The following is a 6499-nucleotide window of genomic DNA, read 5'->3' as shown; positions in this document are numbered from 1 at the left end:
TGATTTGCCTTTGAGTATTTCTGGGGGCTATCACACCATTCAAAACCTGCAGACGTAGTCTCCTTCAAAACCAGCTTTTCTTTTTAATCCCATATTTTGTCCCCTTCTTTTTAAAATGTAGAGTGAGAATTAATAGGTTCAAATTGAATTGTCCCTTAAACTAGGGGATTCCCTGGTGACTTAGATGGTAAAAAATCTGCCTGCAGTACAAGAAACTCAGGCTTGATACCTGGTTGGGGAAGATCCCCTAGAGAAGGGAAGAACAATCCACTCCAGTGCTTTTGCATGGAGATTCCCATGCAAAAGAAAAGCTGGTAGGCTATATAGTCTTATGGGATCACAGAGTCAGATGTGACTGAGCAAGTAACACTTAGAGCATAAGGGATTAATTACATGGACAGACCTTTCTCACCCTTTACTATTTTCCTAGACTGAAACACAGGAAGCTTAAGCCAATTTTATGTTTTACCCCAGTTGTTTGACCCATATGACCCATATGCCTCACCCTACTCCAGTCCTCTTACCTGGAAAATTCCATGGACGGAGGGGCCTGGTAGGCTTGCAGTCCATGGAGTCGCCAAGAGTTGGACACGACTGCGTGACTTCCCTTTCACTTTTCACTTTCATGCATTGGAGAAGGAAATGGCAACCCACTCCAGTGTTCTTGCCTGGAGAATCCCAGGGACGGGGGAAGTCTGGTGGGCTTCCGTCTATGAGATTGCATAGAGTCAGACACGACTGACCCAACTTAGCATAGCATAACATAGCATAATATGGATTCTAACTACTAGCCTTTTTTTCCTTTTTTTTCAAATAGCATGTTTCTCTCCCCGCCCCCCGCTGTCCCCCCCCTGCTCCCCACACAACCCCCCCCCACCCCACGCTTTTTCCTTCTTCCTTAAAATACTCACTAGAAGGGCTTCCATGGTCTAGTGGTTAAGACTCAGCATTCCCACAGCAAGGGGCATGAGTTCAGTCTAGTCAAGAAGTAAGATCTCATTTACCTTATGGTGTGAAAAAATTCATTATAAGTAATAATTGTTAAAATTGGCATACTCATGATCTTAATTCACACTTGAAAAAAATTAGAACTTGCAGAAGACACAGAGCTGATGATGTAAGCAGTTTGCAAATAATGATGTTTCCTTAGCCCAGATACTTTTAAATTGACTTAAGCCAATCATATTTAAAAATTAATAATTTGAGATACAGTAGGCTGGGAGACTTAAATGTATTACAGTATTGAATACGTTGTTTTTAAAGAAATATAAAGGCAATATTAACATTTAAGCTGATGAGGCATATGGGTCATGAATTTAAGATCAAGAACAGGTTATCTACAGGTTTAAAGTTCTGCACGTGATTTCAGTAGCATCATGGAGCTGGTAAAGTCCAAAAGGGATTTAATTCATTTTGGCAATTCCTGTAAACCTTTGCCTATAAGGAAAAACTTACACTTTTATTGTGTACTTTGCTTGTCCTTTGGCATGTTCTATTCTTTATATATAGCAGTTTGTTAGAAAATTCCATTGAGCCTGGGCACTGTTATCCCCATTTTACTGTTGAAGAAACAGGCATAAGGAAGCTAAGAAAGTTTTCCAAGCCTTGCAGCTAATAAGTAGCAGAATTAGAATTCAAGTCTAAATTATCTGGATTCAGAGTTTATACCCTTAACTGTGAAATTACACATCTCTTTTGGAAGCTACATTTTCCAGTTGTGGGTGCCATGGTATCAAGATAGAACTTCCTAAATCTTTTTCAAGAGATATTCATTTTTTCAGAGTCTTTTTCCTTTGCTCATTTTATTACTGTTTTCATACTATTTTACTTGCTTTTTATATTAATGCTAGTTATAAGCGTTCCTTCTATGAGGGAGGAGTCTCAGTTTCCTTGTTTTGGTCATCTGTCTTTGCTTTATATATACTGAGAGTAAGTTTAGGTAAAGTAGACTGTGTGTATCATTTAACTAAGGAAATAAATGTCTGTAATACTGTTTTTGGCTAGTAAGACTTATTTGCTGTTAGTATGGTTTTATCAGCATAGTTTTGATTCGTATCTACCTAGCATAACTTTGGCCTTTGGTTTCAACTGTAATTGTAGTCAGAAGTAAAACATTTAGGAGATTTTACAACTTTTATTTCCATAAAAGATCAGAGAATACTTAAATTTGAGTAAGCACAGACTGTAATGAACAAACACTTTTAAATTTGGTTTCTACATCATAACTAGGACATAGCTTATGATTTTTTTTAATAAATTGCAGACATGCTATATAGATCATGTGCTCAGTATTTAAAGTAATACTTAGCCCAGTAAGATCATTGGGAGAATATGCAAAACTTTTAAAAATAATCTTTCAATAATTCTTCTGAATTTAATTTTGTATGTATTATTTCTGTCTGAGAAACTCATGCAGTTGAAACAGGAATCAAAATGTCTGCTGCTCATTCTGTAATTAAAGCAAAATCATGCAGTCCGGTGTTTAGAAATGAAGTGGGTTGGAAGGAGCAATTTCAAAGGATAATCATGAGGGGGTGGAAATAGCTTTTCCTAACATTTCTACTTTAATGCTTTCTCTGGAAAGTCATGAATGATGAAAATTATACATGGGATGTTGATTTCTAATGTGTCATTTGCCTGTTTCTGACATAAGTAGCACTAACTTTCAGGGCTCATACAGGTAACATGCAGAGGACCCAAACACAAAAAATTAAGTAAAGGAAAGTAAGCCACCAGGCTCCTCTGTCCATGAAATTTCCCAGGTAAGAATACTGGAGACGGTTGCCACTTCTTTTTTTTCAAATGGTAGCAGTGGTGATAATTAGATTCTGAGCCATCCAGGGTAATAAAATTTTACCAAGAAGGACTTCTTTATTACTTTACTTTTAAATGATATGAGTCTAAAACTAGATTTTAGTACTGGGAGAGGAAAAAGTGGAAGCAAGAAGTTCTTCCTGGAAAAAAGTGCTTTGGTAGAATGGAAAACTAAATGTAGTTTAGTAGAATTGTGAAGTACCAAGAGTTCAGAAGTTTTGTTTGTAAATTAAGTATTTAGACTAAATTTAGACCACTTTTATTTGGGGCGGAGTTCATTGAGGTTTTATTATTTATTATGATGATTTTGTTCAGTTAATTTAAAATTAGATATTGTGACTTAGAATGAACTGAAGATGTATTCCCTTAGCAGTATTTTGGAATTGATGAATTTGTGCAGAATTGATAGTATTTTTTGCTGGAGTGAGTGGAAGAATTTACTTAAAGCCATAAAAGCTCTTTATTTTTTGCACTTACGGAAATGTTTTAACCTTCAACTTAAGTTGCTTTCTTAAGTATAAGCTCTTCATGAGGAAGTTATGGTAATTTGTGTCCAGAAATTTATTCATTTCATGTAATTTGTGGGTTTGTTGACAAAAATTAATTGTGAGAGCCATTATCTTCATACTGCATTTGAGTCTTTAGTATTACAACATGTTTAATTTTGAATTTCTAACCTTTTCCGCCCCTACTCAGCTAAACTAGGGGTTTATGAATTTGTTTTATCAAATGACCAGTGTTTTTCCTCTATTTTCCTTTTTGAATATTGATCTCTGCACTAAAAAAAATTTTTTCTTTGGTCCATTTCCTTTCTCTGAGTCTAAGTGACTGTTCTCTTCAGGTGGAAGGTTAATTTTTTTTTCCTAACACAACCATTTAGTATTATAAATTTTCCTCTATGTTCTACTTTACTTGGATCCCACAGATGCAAAACATACTATTTTCATATTTAATTTTTATAAAAATTTTTCCTTTGAAACTTTGATCAATGAGTGTTCAGCAGTATTAGATTAGATACCACATAGTTGAGTTTTTTTCAGGTACCTTTCTTTTACTGGTTTCTCAGTTCATTTCTTTGTAGCCTAAGAAAGTACATTTTCTGAGTTTTAATTGTGAATTTCGTTTGTCATGGTCTAGAATTTGATATATTTTGTATGTTCTATGTGCACTTAAAAACTGTATGTTTACTGCTATTAGGCAGGAATACATTTGATGGAGAATGGGGGGAACTAAAATGCCTACTGAACTGAGAAGCACGAAAAATCATCAGTGGGTAAGTTTATGTAGGGTAACTTAGAAGGTGGTGCCTGGATCAGATGAATAATGATCTGAAACAGTTGCAGCTGCAGGCTGCACCCCTGAGGAGATATTGGGACAGTTTTATAGTAAATCTAGGTGGGAGGACTGTGAGCTTGGAAACAGTATGTTCATTCCCAGATTCCAGTATTTACAAATGGGTGACTAACCTGGTGTGTCAACAAAAGAGTCAGATGCAGTACTTGAATGCAGTCGGTTTGTTTCCAAGGCAAACCATTCAATATCATGGTAATCCAAGTTTATGTCCTGACCAATAATGATGAAGAAGCTGAAGTTGAACAGTTCTGTGAAGGCCTACAAGACCTTTTAGAACTAACACCTGAAGTAGATGTTTTTTTCATTATAGCGGACTGGAATGTAAAAGTAGGAAGTCAAGAAACACCTGGAGTAACAGGTGTTGGCCTTGGATTACGGAATGAAACAGGGCAAAGGCTAATAGAGTTTTGCGAAGAGAACACACTGGTCATAGCAGTCACTCTCTTCCAACAACACAAGAGAAGACTCTTACACATGGACATCACCAGATGGTCAATACTGAAATCAGATTGATTATATTCTTTGCAGGCAAAGATGGAGAAGCTCTATACAGTTAGTAGAAACAGGACTGGGAGGTGACTGTGGCTTGGATCATGAATTCCTTATTGCCAAATTCAGATTTAAATTGAAAGCAGGGGAAACCACTGGACCATGCAGTTATGACCTAAATCATATACCTTGCGATTATACAGCAGGTTTTAGAAAACGCAGAGGAACCAGAGCTCAAGTTGACAACATCTGCTAGATCATTGAAAAAGCAGGAGATTTCCAGAAAAACATCTATTTATGTTGTATTGACTATGCCAAAGCGTTTGTGTGGATCACAGTAAACTGTGGAAAATTCTGGAAGAGATGGGAATACCAGACCACCTGACCTGCCTCTTGGGAAATCTCTTTGTAGGTCAAGAAGCAACAGTTAGAACTGGACATAGAATAGCAGACTAGTTCCACATAGGAAAAGGATTACATCAAGGCTGTATATTGTCACCGTGCTTATTTAACTTATATACAGAGTACATCATGAAAAATGCTGGGCTGGATGAAGCACAGCTGTAATCAAGATTACCAGGAGAAATATCAATAACCTTAGATACACAGATGACACCACCCTTATGACAGAAAGCAAAGAAGAACTAAAGAATCTCTTGATGAAAGTGAAAAAGAGTAAAAAAGTTGGCTTAAAGTACAACATTAAGAACACTAAGATCATGGCATCCGGTCCCATCAAATAGGTGGGGAAATGGTGAAAACAGTGGCAGACTTTATACTTTGGGGCTCCAAAATCACTGCAGATGGGGACTGTAGCCATAAAACTAAAAGACATTTACTCCTTGGAAGGAAACTTATGACCAACCTAGATAGCATATTAAAAAGCATATTTGCCAACAAGGTCTGTCTAGTCAAGGATGTGGTTTTTGCAATAGTCATGTATGGATGTGATAGTCAGACCATAAAGAAAGCTGAGCTCCAAAGAATTGATGCTTTTGAACTGTGGTGTTGGAGAAGACTCTTGAGAGTCCCTTGGACTGCAAGGAGATCCAACCAGTCCTTCCTAAAGAAGATAAGTCCTGGTTGTTCACTGGAAGGACTGATGCTGAAGCTGAAACTCCCAATACTTTGGCCACCTGATGCAAAGAGCTGACTCTTTGGTAAAGACCCTGATGCTGGGAAAGATTGAAGGTGGGAGGAGAAGGGAACGACAGGATGAGATGGTTGGATGGCATCACTGACTCAATGGAGATAGGTTTGGGTGGACTCTGGGAGTTGGTGATGGACAGGAAGGCCTGGCCTGCTGCGGTTCATGGAGTAGCAAAGATGGGACACAACTGACTGAACTGAATAAAAATTGTAAAGCAATTATCCTTTAATTAAAAAATGGATCAATTAAATTGAAAGTGATTCTTAGCAGCATATTTGAGTAACAGTGATAAAGATAACAGTCTCTGGCTTCAAATGCTATCATTTGACATGAATAATACACTGAAAACATAGCAGTTTCCTGACTCCAATATCAAAATTTAAGAATACACCAAAATAATTAACTACTTAGAGAAGGAACAAAAAATGAAAATAACTACTTAGAACCAACAGCAAAAAGAACAAGTGGGATTTATCAGAGTTTCTGTATTTTAACAGCAGTAGCCTGAAAAGACATAAAATCTACCTCATGTATTGTTAGAATTTTCTTTTCTGATGACAGATGGCTTAGAGATTGGGAAATATGATTTGGTTGCAGAGGCATGTATCCAAGTATAGTTCTGTTAAGATTATAGAAAACGGGTTGGACAATTAGCAGTTATATATAAACAAGTCAAGTGGGCCTTAGAAAACG

Source organism: Ovis canadensis, chromosome Y (genome assembly GCF_042477335.2).
Source record: "Ovis canadensis isolate MfBH-ARS-UI-01 breed Bighorn chromosome Y, ARS-UI_OviCan_v2, whole genome shotgun sequence".
In the NCBI taxonomy this organism is placed as follows: Eukaryota; Metazoa; Chordata; class Mammalia; order Artiodactyla; family Bovidae; genus Ovis; species Ovis canadensis.
This window is presented reverse-complemented; position numbering follows the sequence as displayed.